Genomic DNA, 17931 nt, shown 5'->3' on the forward strand with positions numbered 1-17931 from the left:
TGGAGGGGCGGGGTTCAAGGGAGGATGAGTAGGAAGTGGAGGAGATGCGGTGGAGCGCATCGTCAACCACATCTGAGGGGAAATTGCGGTCTTTGGAGAAGGAGGTCATCTGGGTTGTTCGGTATTGGAATTGGTCCTCCTGGGAGCAGAAGCGGCGAAGGCGAAGGAATTGGGAATATGGGATGGCGTTTTTACAGGGGGCAGGGTGGGAGGAGGTGTAATCTAGCTTCCACTTCCCGCTCCTCCACCCTTGAACCCTGCCCCTCCAATCGCCACCAGGACAGAATCCCACTGGTCCTCACCTACCACCCCACCAACCTCCAGATACATCGTATCATCCTTCGTCATTTCTGCCATCTCCAAACAGACCCCACTACCAAGGATATATTTCCCATCCCACCCCTATCAGCGTTCAGGAAAGACCCCTCCCTCCAGGACTCCCTCGTCAGGTCCACAACCCCAACAACCCAAACTCCACTCCCAGCACCTTCTCCTGCAACCGCAAGCAATGCAAAACTTGCGCCCACACCTCCCCCCTCACTTCCCTCCAAGGCCTCAAAGGATCCTTCCATATTCGTCAGAAATTCACCTGCACCTCCACACACATCATTAACTGCATCCGCAGCACCCGATGTGGCCTCCTATACATTGGGGAGACAGGCCGCCTTCTTGCGGAACGTTTCAGAGAGCACCTCTGGGACACCCGAACCAACCAACCCAACCACCCCGTGGCTGAACACTTTAACTCCCCCTCCCACTCCACCAAGGACATGCAGGTCCTTGACCTCCTCCATCGCCAGACCATAGCAACACGACGCCTGGAGGAAGAGCGCCTTATCTTCCGCCTAGGAACCCTCCAACTACAAGGGATGAATGCAGATTTCTCCAGCTTTCTCATTTCCCCTCCCCTCACCTTTTCTCAGTCCCAACCCTCAGACTCAGCACCGCCTTCTTGACCTGCAATCTTCTTCCCGACCTCTGCACCCCACCAACTCTCCGGCCTATCACCCTCACCTTAACCTCCTTCCACCTATCATATTCCCAACGCACCTCCCCCAAGTCCCTCCTCCCTACCTTTTATCTTAGCCTGCTTGGCACACCCTCCTCATTCCTGAAGAAGTGCTTATGCCCGAAACATCGATTCTCCTGCTCCTTTGATGCTGCCTGACCTGCTGCGCTTTTCCAGCAACACATTTTTAAGCTCTGATCTCCAGCATCTGCACTTTCTTCTTCTCACTTTCTCCTCTTTAAATTACTGACCAGCAATTGTTGACAAAACTTGGATTCGATCAATATCTGCAAAAAGAATAACTTAAGCCTCCAACTAATAAGGAAGTCATGGCAGTTTCACGATTTGTTTAACAAGTTAAATGCTTTTTCAGAAAAATAAAAACGCCACGGAGTGAAATACATTCTAAGTTACGAGGCCATTATAGATGGTGCATTATTTTGCAGCTTTCCTTTGGCATTCCAATTTCTCCAAGACCGTGTTACAAAATCATCCAATTAATTTATCAGAAATCACAAGAGAACTTTAGCTGAATTCTTTCACAATGTTATGACATCCAAAAGTGCTTTACAATTAGTGAAGTACTTTTGAACTGCAGTCAATGTTATAGCACAGCAATCAGAGAAATCAATTTTAGCTTGGCACCTCCTGTCAACTGTAACGTGATTAGTTCATCACTGTAACGTGATGTCGGTTAAGGGGTAGATATTGGCCAGGAAGAGGGGGAGCACTCCCTTTGTGATCTGGAATCTTTCGCATCCCCTTGAGAGGATAGATGGTGCAGCATTCCCTCAGGATTGCCAAAGTTTTATGCCTACTGCTACAATTAGGTCTTCAGATGTGGATTTGAAGCTACAAGGTCCTGACTCAGAGATAAGAATACTACTGACTGAGCCATGGCTGACACCTTGAACACAATGACCATTCACAACTTTGGTGTCAGATTTGACACTGAGATGCACTTCCGTCCACACACTCACATCTACATTATTACTAATACCTTCTGTTCTCAACACCAGAATATCATCTGACTCCACCCATACCTCAGCTCATCTGTTCCTGAAATTTTAACCCAGATCTTTTGAAGCCTTCACCTGACTACTTTGGGATAAAAATCACACAACACAACAGGTTTATATGAAAGTACAGGCTCTCAGAGTGCTGCCCCTTCATCAGGTAATTAGTCTGGCACATTCCTGGCTAGCCTCCTAAATTCCAACCACTGAGAACTCGAGGTCTGCATTATCCTTTAACCTCCTCAAAGCCTTGTGCTTGATGACCTTATGTCACATTGCAGTTAAACAAAACTTGAATTTCAAAATTCTCCACCCCGTTTTCAAAATCTCATTGTGGCCTTGTCTTTCCCTACCTCTGTAATTTTCTATAGGATAGAATCATTACAGTGTGGAAGCAGGCCATTTGACCCATCGAATCCACACCGACCCCTCAAACAGCATCCTACCCAGGCCCTGTAACCCTGCGTTTCCCATGGCTAATCCACCTAACCTGCACATTCCTGGACACTATGGGCAATTTAGTATTGCCAATCCAGCTAACCTGCACATCTTTGGACTGTGGGAGGAAACCAGTGCACTCGGACGAAACCCACACTGACATGGGGAGAATGTGCAAACTCCACACAGACTGTTGCTCCACTGAATCAAACCTGGGTCCCTGGCACTGTGAGGCAGCAGTGCTAACCACTGAGCCACCATGCTGCCCTAACCTCATAACTACTATTCCCTCTAAGGAACTCTGTTGGACAGCAACATAAAAGTCCCCATGGAGGCTGCTCACAAGTCTGGTCTCTTTAAGTTACTGCATGTGTTCAGCCAAGCAAAACAATTTAAATAAGTCCCAAGAGTTAATTAATTATTTGAGCACACTCATAAAACAATTCCAGGGCATGTTCACAACTCTCCCAAAGCACGTCTCACTTCTGGCATTTTGAGTAATCCCAATTTTAATCAGTCCAACATTGGCAACCTTGCCTTTCCTAGCCTCAGGGATTCCCTCTCTACATCCCAGTGTCTGTCGAAATCTCTCTCCTCCTTTCAGACATGCCTTGAAATCAATCTCTTCAATCAAGCTTTTGGTCATCCAAACTCACATATCCTCGAGTGGTTCAGTGCCAAATTTTGTTTTACAACACTGGCGTGAGAAGCATTTGTTTGTTTTGTTCACTTGAAGGTGTCACATAAACACAAGTTGCAGTTGTTGACATTGGGCGATGAAATAGCCTGGGGTTTGTAAGTGGACGATGTCAAGCTTCGTAAGTTATTTGAAAATACAAAGGGATCGACTGATTATTAAAGTCAAATGTGTACTTGAATCCATTGACCTGAAATTTGTTCATGACATGCTTCCTAGTGAAGTCAAATTGCCTGACAAGATGAAGATCTCAGACAAATGTGTCACATCTAGGAAACAGAGGATCGTGGAGTCATGGAAAAAGTATCCCCTCTCCGAAAAGTTGGATTTTCTACTGGATGGAGCTGGAATCACGCAGATGAGGAAATAATGCAAAATTAACAGAACTGTTCATGCAAGAACTGGTTCTAACTTCCTTAACCCTTTAAGATGATGCATAACTGACAGGAATGCAAGGGTTATGTTCTTTTAAATGAGTAATGGCAGGTAGCAACTGTAACTGTCAGTGATGTGTCCCATTCATTGACTAGTTGAGAGACACAATTAATATTCTTTGTTAACATTACATTTGGGAAACTTTCTGTGAGTTTGTTCATGGTCTAACTGTACAAGATTGGGGAATGGGATTGCTCGCATTTCCCCTTCCAAAAAGCAAGCAAAACTTCAAGGGCTGAGTTCTATCCTTCTGTGACATAAGATGATTTTGCCATTTTTCTTAAAACAGCCTGAGGAGTTAAAGATCAATCACATTCCAAGGCAACATCTCAATTTTGTTCTGGATCATCAAAGGTTCGCTTGAAAATGGCTTCTTCTGCAAAGAAAGATAAAGCCACAAAAGGACTTTTTCAATAGCATGCCAGAAAAGTGGCCATTGTTCATTTGGCTTGATGAAAGTTACTTTACTATAGTTAGTAATTAGGAAGAATTACATCTTTAAAAAAGCATACAGAGTACTGGAAATAATTAGGAAACTACTAATTTAAGATTAGATTCCCTACAATGTGGAAACAAGCCCTTTGGCCCAACAAGTCCACATCGACCCTCTGAAGAGTAACCCACCCAGACTAATTTCCCTCTGACTAATGCACCTAACACTATGGACAATTCAGCACATCTTTGGACTGTGGGAGGAAACTGGAGCACCCGGAGGAAACCCATGCAGACACAGGGAGAATGTATAAACTCCACACAGACAGTTGCCCGAGGCTGGAATCGAACCTGGGACCCTAGTGCTGTGAGGCAGCACTGAGCCACCGTGTCACCCTAATTAACGGCACAATTTAATCTGCATTGCTCCAACAGAGGCAGGACTTGTAAAAACACCACAAGCTACTGCAACTTGTTTCTGTGTAAGTGTTATGAAACAAACTATTGTTCGAATAAAATCTAAGTTTCACCAATTTATTTCTCCAAGATGAGAATGAGTTTCAAAAGATTTTATGAATGTAAGAATTCAACACCTTTGAGGTGCGAGTCAATTCTGATTATCACCTCTCTCAACAGAGGACGAGGCAAAACACAGATTTGGAATTTGAAATGCCTAGATTAAACCATTAGGATGGAGCAGTCAGTTTTGTTTTCAAAATCCATTTGCCATTTCTTTTAAATAAAGATATAGCTATCAAGAAAACAAATAAAATGCACTTAATAATTATTTGTTTAACTTTTTCATAAACTGATGTTTGGAGTTAGATCATAGATGAACCAGGATTTCATGGAGTTGTTGAACAGAGACATTGAGTTTAAATGGTCAATTCTTCCTCTTACCGTTGTTCAAGACTGCCATGTTAGTGACTGATTTCAAACCCACATGCATTATTTGCTTCTGCACTGACCTCATATTTGAAGTTAAAAATCACACAACACCAGGTTATAGTCCAACAGGTTTATTTGGAAGTACTAGCTTTTGGAGCACTGCTCCTTTGTCAGGTAGCTAGTGGGGCAGGATCATAAGATACAGAATTTATAGCACAAGATCAAAATGTCGTGCATTTGATATAATATTTTGAACAAACCTAGATTGCTGTTAAGTCTTTCATCTTTTAGAATGGGTTACATATTATTCAATAGACTACTGCTTGGACAGTTTACATGCACAAATGAGACAGAAAGTGAGCAGGCGATAAAGAAAATTAGAATCAGCAAGCAGAATTCCTGGAATATCCTCTTGAGGTACGTCTTCATAAGGTCTTCAAACAAATACAGTAGCAGGATGACCAAAACTATCGCAACTTCTCCTCGGCTGCTCAGTTTAATTGTAATATCTCTCCCACTGACCTGCTAAATGCCCTGTTTCTCACCCATTTCTGCTCTCAATGAAATGATTTCAGAAATATACATCTCCTGAGGCTAACGACTCTTTAATATGTCTCTTGACATGAACCTGAAGAGTTATCATGTTATTTAATATCCATGCACCAATACTTTCCAGGGGTCAATAAGATATTCAGATTCTAACAGAGGCTGAGATCTTATTGAAGGAGAGCCTGAGGTAGAACATTAGCCATGATCTTGTTGAATGTCAATGCAGTCTCAAAGAAACAAATAGCCCATTTGAGCTCCTACTTCATAAATTTATAACAATGATGAGGTACTGAACTGAAGCAAGAGCATGAGTTGAGTTTCTGCTCTCCTGTTTCATGAGTAATGAGGCCAATTTGTGGCCTGGCAGCGGTTGACAAATTCCATTCAGGGACCAAACCAGAGATGTTTTGGCTTGCATAGCCCAATATTGCATAAAGCCATTAACATTTTGGCCCTCAGTGACCAAACATGGGCACAACATTATTTAACATGAGCAGGGAAACCTCTTGATGACCATGTACCACACTCCTTGGCTGATGAAACAGTACTCATCTAGAACTCCAGTTGGGGGAGTACTGAGGGTGGCAAGGCTGCAGAACTCCAGACATCAACTGGAGGATTTGAACGTCCAACACCAAGAGTAGCTCACATCACTACTACTGACCAAGCTGGTCCTAAATGACATAACTTCTAGACAGAGTATGCAGCAAACGGTAACAGAATCAACCAAGAGGAAAAACATATTTGATCTCCCACTCACCAATTTACATGTGACATATAAAGCTGTCTATGACAGTATTAGTAGAAGTGACCACTATGCAGAGTTGAAATCCCGTTTTCACACTAAGGATACTTCTTATTGCGTTGAATGGCATTACCACTGAGCTAAATGGAACAGAATTTGACAATTCTAGCAACTCAAGACTTGCCAGCCATGAAGTGCAGTGGACCTTCAGGAGAGATAGAATTGTATTCAACTATCATCTGTAACTCCATGGCCCAGTACATTGGAGTTGGAAGGTCATGTTGCAGCTGTACATGACACTGGCTACTTTTGGAATACTGTGGACAATTCTGGTCTCTTGGCTATAGGAAGGATGTTGTTAAACTTGAAAGGATTCAGCAAAGGTTTACAAGGATGTTGCCAGGGTTGGAGGGTTTGAGTTATGGAGAGAGGCTGAATAGGTTGGGGCTATTTTCTCTATAGCGCAGATGCCGAGGGGTGAGCTTATTGAGGTTTATAAAATTATTAGGAGCATGGATAGAGTGAATAGCCAAAGTAATTTTACCAGGGTTGGAGAGTCCAAAACTAGAGGGCATAGGTTTAAGGTGAAAGGGAAAAGATGTAAAAGGGGCCTAAGGGGCAACCTTTTCTTATAGAGGTTGGTGCGTATTTGGAACAAGCTGTCAGAAGAAGTGGTGGAGGCTGGTACAATTACAGTAAACATTTAAAAGGCATCTGAATGTGTACATGAATAGGAAGGTTTGAGAGGGATATGAGCCAAATGCTGGCAAATGGGACTATATTAATTTAGGATATTTGGTTGGCATGGATGAGTTGGACCAAAGGGTCTGTTTCCGTGCTGTACAAATCAATGACTCTATGACATCCCCCACCTTTCATTTCCATCAAGCCAGGGTATCAGCCCCAGTTCAATGAAGAACGCAAGAGGACATGCCAGGAACAGCAACAGGCCTACCTAAAAATGAGGATCAACCTGGTGAAGTGAAAAAAACTAAACTGCATGCCAAACAACATAGTAGCAAGTAATAGACAGAGCTAAGCAATAAAACTAAACCCAAGGTCTGGAGTCCTGCTATATTCAGTCTTGAATGATAGTGAACAATTAACTCACTGGAGGAGGAATTTCCACAACTATTCCCATTCACAACGATGGGGAAGTGCAGCATACTACTGCACCATATCAGGCTGAAGGGCTTTCAACTGTCTTCAGCCAGGAGTGCCAAGAGGATGATGCATCTTGATGTCCTCCAGTGGTCCCCAGCATTACAGGTACCACTCTTCAGCCAATTCAATTCACTTCACGTGATACCAAAAATGTCTCTGCAAAAGCTATAACCTGCCAATATGCTGACAAGTGTTCTAAAGACTTGTGCGTTTTAACTTGCCAAACCCCTAGCCAAGTTTTTCCAGAACACATACAACATTGGCATCTACCTAGTAATGTGGAAGCATGTCCAGGAATGTCTTGTACAAAAAAATTAGAACAAATCCAACCCGGTCAATTACCACCCCAGTCTACTCTCGATTATCAGTAAAGTGATGGTAAGGTGTCACCAACAGGGATATCAAGCAACACTTACTTTCCAAAAGCCTGGTCACTGATGCTATTTTTCAGCTTCTGAAATCATCACAGTTTTGGTTTAACAGGAATTCCTCAGGATAGTATCCTAGGCCCAACTATCTTCATCCGCTTCATCTAAGATGTTCCTGCTAGTGTAGCATCAGAAGTATCAATGTTCGTTGATGATTGCACAATGGTTCAGTACCATTCATGAATCCTCAGATACTGAAGCATTCCATGTCCAAATGCAAAAAAGTCTCGATAATATCCAGGCTTGGGCTGACTAGTTTAAGTAATATTTGTATCACACGAACACCAGTTAATGACAATCTCCAACACAAAAGTATCTAAATCTATGTTTATAGCTGATGTTATTGCTTGATAAGTCAGATACTAGACTGAAATCTGACTTGATGGGTCATATTTTGTTTGGTTTTGATTTTATTGAGGCAGACTCTCATTGAAACAGAAGCACATAATGTGAACAATAAAATACATTTATTAACCAATAGAATAAACTGATCATTTTACTTATAATAAAAATTCAACATACATACTGAGTTTTAAGCTCACTGTAAAAGTATAATTTCATCAATCCTAGAATACACTTTTACAAGATTTTTTTTAAAAATCCCATATACAATATCCAACATCAACCCTTGTACAGTATTTACATAGTTAGCCCTTTCTGTAACACCTCAATACGTTTAAAGTGACATGTGTCTTTAATCCCTAGACTAGGACCTATGTTTGCTTATTTCTGGAGCTACATATACCTGAGGTTAAACAAAGTCAGCTTCAAGTCCTCTTCAGAGTTTTATCCCAACACTTCTGGTTTTGGAATATTTCCTTCCTGCAAAGTAGTCTAATTTGCCATATTCTCCCTCTCTCAGGACCACTCATGCATGCATCTCTATGCAAGGACTTCACTGAACTGTCCAAAGCAAACTAAAACTGAAACAAAAAGTCTCTCATTCTCTATTAAGGATGTTTCTCTTAAGCTTAAAAAAACCTGGCAGTCCATAAATTTTTAATAAAAAATATGAGGTACAAATTGTCTAACTTGCTCGGTCATAGAATCCTAAAGTGAGCCAAAGAATCCCTCACAAACTGCTTTAAAAGAAATCACCATGGTTACTTAAATAATAATGTTAATTATTAACTTCAGGCACCTAGAAAATCTATAAATTACTGAATCAAAATTCTAATTACAAACTTAAAATAAATTATAAGAAAAGATGTTAAACTCAGACAGTTTATATCACACTAACCATTCAATGTCTTTTGATGTTCAATGGCATTCCTGTCACTAAATCCATGACCAGCAATATCTGGGGTTTATTACTGACCACAAACTGAATTGAACTAGCTATATAACTACAATGGCTATAAAGTCAGGTTAAGGACTAGGAATCCTGAAGTGAGTAATTCATCTCCTAACTCCCCAAAGCCTGTCCACCATTTACAATGCACAAGTAAGGAGTGTGACAGAATATTCCACACTTGCTTGGATGACTGCAGCTCCAACAATATTCTAGATGTTTGACACTGTCCTGGACATCGCAGTCTGCTTGTCTGGCATCACATCCACAAACACTCACTCCGTCCATCACTGATGCACAGTAGCACCATAGTGTGTCATCTACAAGATGCATTGCAGAAATTTACCACGAGTCCTTAGACACTACTGTCCAAACACACATCTAAAAGAACAAGGCAGTGGAGACATGGAAATACTGCCACTTGTAAGTGTCCCCCTAAGCCTATTCACCTGCAATCATGGCTTTAATGTTACTGGATCAAATTCCTAGAACTCTGTTGTTGAGATACACAGCATGGAAACAGACACTTTGGTCCAACTCATCCATGCCGACCAGATGTCCCAAATAAATCTAGTCCCATTTGCCAGCATTTGGCCGATGTCCCTCTAAACCCATCCTATTCATATACCCATCCAGATGCTTTTTAAATGTTATAACTGTACCAGCCTCCACCAGTTCCTCTGGCAGCTCATTCCATACACGCACCACTCTCTGCATGAAAATGTTGCCCCTTAAATCTCTTTTAAGTCTTGCCCCCTCAACTAAAACCTATGCCCATTAGTTTTGGACTCCCCTTAACCCTTTGTCCATATACCTACACCAAATGAACTGCAGCAGTTCATGAAGGCAACTCACCACCACTTTCTCAAGGGCAACCACGGATAGATAATGAATGCTGGTCCAGTCAACGAAGCCCACATTTCCTGAATGAATAAAATGTCAAGAACCTCATTCTCTATTAAGGATGTTTCTCTTAAGCTTAAAAAAACCTGGCAGTCCATAAATTTTTAACAAAAAATATGAGGTACAATTGTCTAACTTGCTTGGTCATAGAATCCTAAAGTGAGCCAAATATACTGTGACCATTCCATTCTGCACAGCTCAGTTACAAACCATACGCTCATATCACCGTGTGGAAAAACAGTGGAGTCATTGCTTAGATTGAGCATATGGAGTTAACATGCAACATTGAATTGAGAAACTGATGGAAGCACCTTGTCAAATGATTTTAGTATGTGTAACAGTTGAACATGCTCACTTTGCCTGATTCAGTAACTCCTCCAAGCCAATCATACTAATGATATTATCGGGATCCATGGTTCAAACAAAAAGTTCTGAGCAAATAAATTAGCAGAGATAGAAAAATAAGCCTAAGGGATGTTGAAGCTAATCCTAGTGTTTTTTCAATAACCATGAGAGTATGATTGCAAGCATTAACTATAAACAATAAGAGAATGCTTTCATTGGTTTCACTTAGTTATTCAATACTGTATTTTCCATTCAAATCTGATGCTCAAGGAAGTGCAAAATACACGAGAAGTTAAATAAGGCTGTTTTTAATCAAACATTACGGTCAAAGGTCCAATAATGACATTCTGTTTGTTGGCTGGCCAGCCTGAATGGATGATGTTATTTGTATAATGGGTGCTGCACAGGATTTCCTGTTTCCACTGATAACTGTTGGACGAATACATGTTTATGTTCTTTCTCAGATTTTTATCTGGTTAAAAAAATATTTTCAGAATTTTCTAGTCACAAAAGGACTATACTGTAACGGTTCATTTTAATGCTTCTTTTTTTACCCTTTTATTACTATTAATAGTGGATATGACTTAAATGTTTAAATATCAGGAAGTTGGAATTCTCAAATAGTTAGGAAGTGCATTCATCATTCAAAGTGGTACTATGTAACAAACAGTCCAGGAAAGGCACTAATTCTGATGTATGCTGAGTTAACTGATCTCAGCCAAGTTATTGGTATACCACAATTGGGCTCAGCATCCTTAAGCTATTGAGTGAAGAATATCAGCCAAGTTTCCTGCTTTTGACTACGACCAAGGGACCTCTGTTTGGCACATGGTCAACATGCCAGCTACAATTCACTGTCTAAACACTCAGAAAGAATGCCATTTTGACAGGACAGGAAAGGACTCCTGGCCCTGGATCTATGTAGATGAGTTGTGATGTTTGCAAGAAAGGAGGAAAGGTGAAATAAAGCCCCCAAACCTGAAGGCGATGATTTGACAACTTTCCCCCACATACACTAAGTAGTTGTACTCCAAATCAAAAACTTGGAAGTAAAACCATTAGGAATTTTGAAATGGAGATGAAGGAATTATTATTAGCTGTTTGATTCACTGGGTGTTGTTAATGAAAGATTTTGATTGTTCACTCTGTTTTTAATGTCAAAAGACTTAGTGGGAAGCTTTCCTATTTATTACTTAAAGTAAAATTATTAAATTGTGCAAAAGAAGGTATGATTTCAATTGAGACGGCTCTGGGAGGACATTTCCCCCATTGTGCTTACAATGTCACAAATGCCATAGAAAATTTATGAATGAGTGGGTATTTATGGATTTCCTTGCGGGGAAGGAGAAATGGAAAATGTTCAAAAGAACCTTCGCCTCAGTAATCCCAAGGTTTAACAAAGAGACACTAATATCTATTAGCCTCCCAGCTGAAACAGATGGTGTGTGGGAGGCAATCCTTGTGTGCACTGGCTTCCGTAGTAAGGTACACAGGCTATAATACAGGCAATCTACACTCTGTGTGGTGCAAGATAGCAGGCTGTGCTGGGACTGTGTTGGGCAGAGACAGTTCATTTTATGAATAGTCAACATTCACATTTTGGGCTTGCTTTAAGCTCTTGGATTGATGCGACATCAAATCCTGATGACAACCTTGCAAACAAATACAAACTTTGGACCTATATTTTACTCAATCATTTTCCACAAGCACTTTCTCGTGAGGAGAATATGTGTTGAAACCAGAATAATTCCCTGAAGCTCTGATCTGCTGCTGTGAAGTGGCTTGAGACATTTTCACTAGGTTAAAAGTGAGATATAAATGCAGACAATTTTACTTACACCTTGATGTCCACATGCGCTCATTTTCCAAAAGGAGTTAACAGACAGTGAAAAGGAGACAACCTTAGGTTCTCTTTACTCTTTTCTGTCAAGGAGACAGAAGTCTACTTTCTGTCTTGGAGCATTCTCTGTTTCAAATCTTAAAGCAGGAGTTGACCCTGGAATGTTCCAGGCCTCTGTGGTTCCGTCAGAGCCACCCACATGCATTTACTCTGAGTCACCTGGACATCTGTTTTTGCAGAGATTTCCAAAATGACTTCCTGGATGGTAACTACAGCAAAGTGGCTGTTAGGTTAAGTCTGTGAAATTTCCCTGTCAATGAATTCTGATGATGGGATTGGACTTCATATTCAAACGGAAAAAAAAAGCAGGCAAAATTACAACTACTAAAATGCTGAAGTGTGACAGGTTAATTCAATGCAATCAACGGATCAAGTGTTGGCTGTTCAGCTGCTTGAGCTTGTTCTGTATTTAGTTAATTTAGATTACCTTAGCTGCAGCTCCATTTAACCGCCTTGGTTTGCTATCTCTTAATATCCAAACAAAACTCTCACCAGCCTCGGTTTTGACATTTGCAATTAACTTAGCTTCTGCAGTTTTTTGGAGCAAGTTCTGGATTTCTATGACCTTTTTTTGGGATGTATTGTTTCCCCAGAACGCCTGCATGTCCTCGCTTTAAGTATAAAGTTATACTCCTCTATTCTGGGTTTTCCATCCCCCATCCAGCCATATCAGATGGGTCCATGTCTCCTTATCTATGTTTTCAACTCCTCTATTTACCTTAAATACCTTGATTAGATCTCCCTTGAGCTCAAAATGAAATCCCTTCAATGGTCTTGGTTGATGGTGCAAAAAAGTATTAATTATGGAAAAGGACTTTTTCTTTAAAGGATTAATTTGGGACATGAGGACTTGGTTATAAAATAAAACAGAAAGTGTTAGAAAAATTCATCAGGCCTAGCAGTATTTGTGGAGAGAGAAACTGGTAATGTTTCGAATCTAGTAAGATTCTACTGGACTTGAAACCAATGCTAACGCTGCTTATCTCTCTACAGATGCTGCCAGACTCGCTGAGTTTCTCCAGCGTTTTCTGTATAATTTCAGGTATTATGCTTTTATTTGGTAACAAAATGTTTGGTCACCTCTTGTCCACTCCCTCTTGTTATCAGAATATCCAAGAGTTCAGCAGGATCACTATACTGGACAGAAAAAATATGTTAGGCTCCAGAGAGCTCAAGAAAGCTAATCTTCCATTAGATTTTTGAAAGTCAGTGGGGTTGGGAGTTGGGGAGGGTTGGGGGAGTGGAGGATGTCAGAGACAGGGAATGGGGCATGCGGTGATGGTTCCAGACCTCAGCCTCTTGAATGCTTCCAAAAACGAAATTTATACAGCGTTAGAGGTACAGACCAGATGGCAAACAGCACTCTTTTTTTGCGAAATGAATGAAACACTTTGAAACTACAGGGAATTGAAATACCTATAAGCTGGAAATGTTAGCAGAAGGCGTCTGAGGTTTGGAAAGAGCACAGTGGCAAGTTAGCCTGGGGGGGTTGACAGGAGTGCTGCAGCGCCACCAATGGAAAAAGTAAGAATACAGAAGGAGAATTCTGTCGATACTGCAAATCTGAAATAACAGAAGAGTGTAAGAAATAAGCAACTATGCAGCCACCGAGGCTTTGTTACTGTTTACTATGAACATGGATAATTATTGGCTTTAGCCTCCCCATTTGTGCCTTCTTTCCCTTGCTTCCCTGCGATATGGGTACAACCACAACATTTAAAAGACAGTTGGTTAGACACATGAACAGGAAAGGTTTGGAGGGATATGGGCCAGGAGCAGGCAGGTGGTATTAGTTTTGTTTGGAATTGCATTTGGCATGGACTAGTTGGACCAAAGAGTAGTTTTTCTGTGCTGTAGGACTCCATGTTGCTATGGGAGAGAGATCAGTTAGCTCAGTTGGTTGGACAGCTGATTTGCAATGCTGAATAATGCCAACTGAACAGATTTAATTCCTGCACCAGATGTGTTACCGTGAAGGTCCCATGTTCTTAACCTCAGACTTCCTCTCAGACTAAACATGAGCAATCCTCTCTCTCTTTCTCTAATGGAAGAACAGCCATATGGTCCTCTGGGACTGGAGCCACTTTATCTTTACTTTTGCTCAGAGAACTTGCATAGTTCTGAGCAATGCCTGCCTTTGAGAGGAACATTCTTTAATCCAGTCCTCCTCAGCCCATTTCCTTTGTCTCTTTTTCCAATGCGTTGGTGAGTGTACCGGTGCTGCTCCTCATGAATGGAAAATTTTGATGACTTTGCTTCCCATTTCCTTTGTACTGTCACAAAGCTGATTCCTTTTTTCCAGAAGCCTTTTTTTTTCTCAAGGATATCATGTCCTTAGTTTTTTTTGAGGGGTCGCAGACATTCCCGGTGACAATTAGACTGGTTTGGTACAGAAAGTAAAGGGTTTTGAGAGGCCTTTTTGTTTGTATGTAAACAGATGAGACTTCAGGCCAAAGTGGTCATGTTTTGGAAGTAACCTGTATAATGAAAGGGGAGTGATCAGCTCTCTAGCTAAGTAGTTCAGATCAGAATTTGTTGGGAGTTCAGTAGTGAGCTGTGTGGAAACTTTCTCTCTCTCCTTCTGCCCTTCTAACTTCAACCAGTAAGCATCTGGACTACACCTCCTCCCACCCTGCCCCCTGTAAAAACTCCATCCTATATTCCCAATTCCTTCGTCTCCGCCGCATCTGCTCCCTGGGGGACCAGTTCCAATACCGTACAGCCCAGATGGCCTCCTTCTTCAAGGATCGCAGATTCCCCCCAGACGTGATCGACGATGCCCTGCACCGCATCTCCTCCACTTCCTGCTCCTCCGCCCTTGAGCCCCGCTCCTCCAACCGCCCTTGAGCCCTGCTCCTCCAACCGCCACCAAGACAGAACCCCACTGGTTCTCACCTACCACCCCACCAACCTCAGCATACAGCGTATCATCCGCCGTCATTTCCGCCACCTCCAAACGGACCCCACCACCAAGGATATATTTCCCTCCCCTCTCCTATCAGCGTTCCGCAAAGACCACTCCCTTCGTGACTCCCTCGTCAGGTCCACAACCCCCAACAACCCAACCTCCACTCCCGGCATCTTCCCCTGCAACCGCAGGAAATGTAAAACTTGCGCCCACACCTCCTCCCTCACTTCCCTCCAAGACCCCAAGGGATCCTTCCATATCCGCCACAAGTTCACCTGCACCTCCACACACATCATCTATTGCATCCGCTGCACCCAATGTGGCCTCCTCTACATTGGGGAGATGGGCCGCCTATTTGCGGAACGCTTCAGAGAACACCTCTGGGACGCCCGGACCAACCAACCCAACCACCTCGTGGCTCAACACTTTAACTCTCCCTCCCACTCCACCGAGGACATGCAGGTCCTTGGACTCCTCCATCGCCAGAACATAACAACATGACGGCTGGAGGAGGAGCGCCTCCTCTTCCGCCTGGGAACCCTCCAACCACAAGGAATGAACTCAGATTTCTCCAGTTTCCTCATTTCCCCTCCCCCCACCTTGTCTCAGTCGGTTCCCTCAACTCAGCACCACCCTCCTAATCTGCAATCTTCTTCCTGACCTCTCCGCCCCCACCCCACTCCAACCTATCACCCTCACCTTGACTTCCTTCCACCTATCACATCTCCATCGCCCCTCCCCCAAGTCCCTCCTCCCTACCTTTTATCTTAGCCTGCCTGGCACATTCTCCTCATTCCTGATGAAGGGCTCTGGCCCGAAACGTCGAATTTCCTGTTCCTTGGATGCTGCCTAACCTGCTGTGCTTTAACCAGCAACACATTTTCAGCTCTGATCTCCAGCATCTGCAGACCTCACTTTTTACTCGAAGCTCTTTATTCTGTTCTTTGTGTTTCATTGTGTAATTTTGTGAATAAATTTCTGTTTGATTAAAACCTAGCAGTCAACCTAGCTAACTTACTCTGGGTAATTCTCACTGTACACTTACCGAAACAAATTGCAAAGTTATGGTCTGGGTTCCTTGCTCAAGAATATTTTGAGTGGTCTGGCCTAATTCATAACATTACTCTCACCTTTATCTGCTCATTGTCTGTCTCTTTCCTTCCTGGACTTCTCTGTCTCCATGTCTGGGGATAGGCTAGCAAGTAATATTCACAGACTCCCACAGCCACCCTGAGTACACCCTTTTCATAAGGATGATTTCCACCATTCTTGTTGCATCTTTTCATTAATACAACCCTCTATACTAGAGCTTCCAATACTTTTCGTCAATGGAGAATTCACCCCAAGTATATTTGACAGGGCCTTCCACCAAATTCAGTTCACTTTAAGCATGTTTGCATTCGTCCCTTCCCTTTCCTCCTGGGACCATGATAATCCGCCCCTTCCCAACCTAGCAGCTTCTATATTCATGAATTATCTTCCAGCATTTCTGCTTCCTACACCATCATGCCATATTGAACACATTTTTCCCTATTCTCCCCTTTCAGAAAAGACCAGACTTTCTGTCTCACCTTGGTATACTCTCACACAACGAACACTATATCTCTCCTATGGCATCTTCACATACAAGTGCTGGAATTGTTGTATCTGCATTTATACCTCCTCCCTTCTTGGCATCCAAGGCCCCAATCACCCCTTACAGGTGAACCTGTAAGTTACCTGTATTATTTTCTTGTATTTATTCCTTAGTGGGATGTGGGTATCACTGGCCAGTATTTTATTGCCCATCATGATTTGCCCACGAGAAAGTGGTAGTAAACAGCGTTTTTGAACTGCTGCGATGGAATTCCAGGATTTTGCCCTATTGACAGTGAAATAACAGAGATATATTTCCAAATCAGGATAGTAAGTGGCTTGGAGATGAACTTGAAGGCGGTGGTGTTCCCATATATCTGTGGCCCTTGTCCTTCTATATGGAAGTGGTTATGGATTTGAAAGCTGCTACCTGAGAATCTTCAGTGAATTTCTGGGGTGCATCATGTAGATAGTACTCACTGTTACTACTGAGCATCAGAGTAAAGGTAGTGGATGCTTGTGGATGTAATGCCAACCTAGTAGGCTGCTTTGTCCTGGATGGTGTCAAGCTGCTTGAGTGTTATTGGAGCCACACTCAATCAGGCAAGAGGGCAGTATTCTATCATACTCCTGACTTGTGCCCTACAGATGATGGAAGCTTTGGGGAGTCAGGAGGTGAGTTACTCATGACAGTATTTCTAGCCTATAACCTGCTGTTAGAGTGATAAATCTGTACAGCTGTCCAACTCGTCTATCCCTCAGCTCTGACATCCCAGGGAAAACAGTCACATCATATTCAGCCTGTACCTACATGTCAACCCCTCCAGGCCTGGCAACATCCTTGTAAATGTTTTCTGAATCCTTTCAAGTTTCTCAACATCCTTCCTATAGCAGCGAGACCAGAATTGCACGCAACATTCCAAAAGTGGCCTGTACAGCCACACATGACCTCCCAACTCCTATACAGAATGCACTTGTAGCCAGTATGTGGTGAGTCCTGTTGAGTTTCTGATCAATGATAACCTCCAAGATGTTGATAGTGGGTGAATCTATGATGGTAACACCATTCAATGTCAAGGGGCAGTGATTAGACTGTCTCTTACTGGTGATAGTCATTGTCTAGCATTTGTGTGGTGCGAATGTTACTTGTCAGTCCAAGCCTTACTATTGTCCGGATCTTGTTGCATTTGAACATGGACTGCTTCAAT

The 17931-nt window shown here is 42.4% G+C and overlaps 1 protein-coding gene across 1 annotated transcript in view; it reads right to left on the minus strand.

Annotated features, from left to right (window-relative positions):
- The window catches only part of spry4 (sprouty homolog 4 (Drosophila)), a 69557-nt gene extending 59540 nt beyond the window's left edge, over positions 1–10017 (minus strand). The window contains exon 1 of the mRNA XM_060836907.1: positions 9948–10017. The gene's annotated coding sequence lies outside the window, so the exon portion shown is untranslated. The remainder of the gene's footprint in view (positions 1–9947) is intronic.
- Between the last annotated feature and the right edge of the window lie 7914 nt (positions 10018–17931).

Source organism: Hemiscyllium ocellatum, chromosome 16 (genome assembly GCF_020745735.1).
Source record: "Hemiscyllium ocellatum isolate sHemOce1 chromosome 16, sHemOce1.pat.X.cur, whole genome shotgun sequence".
NCBI classification, from domain to species: Eukaryota; Metazoa; Chordata; class Chondrichthyes; order Orectolobiformes; family Hemiscylliidae; genus Hemiscyllium; species Hemiscyllium ocellatum.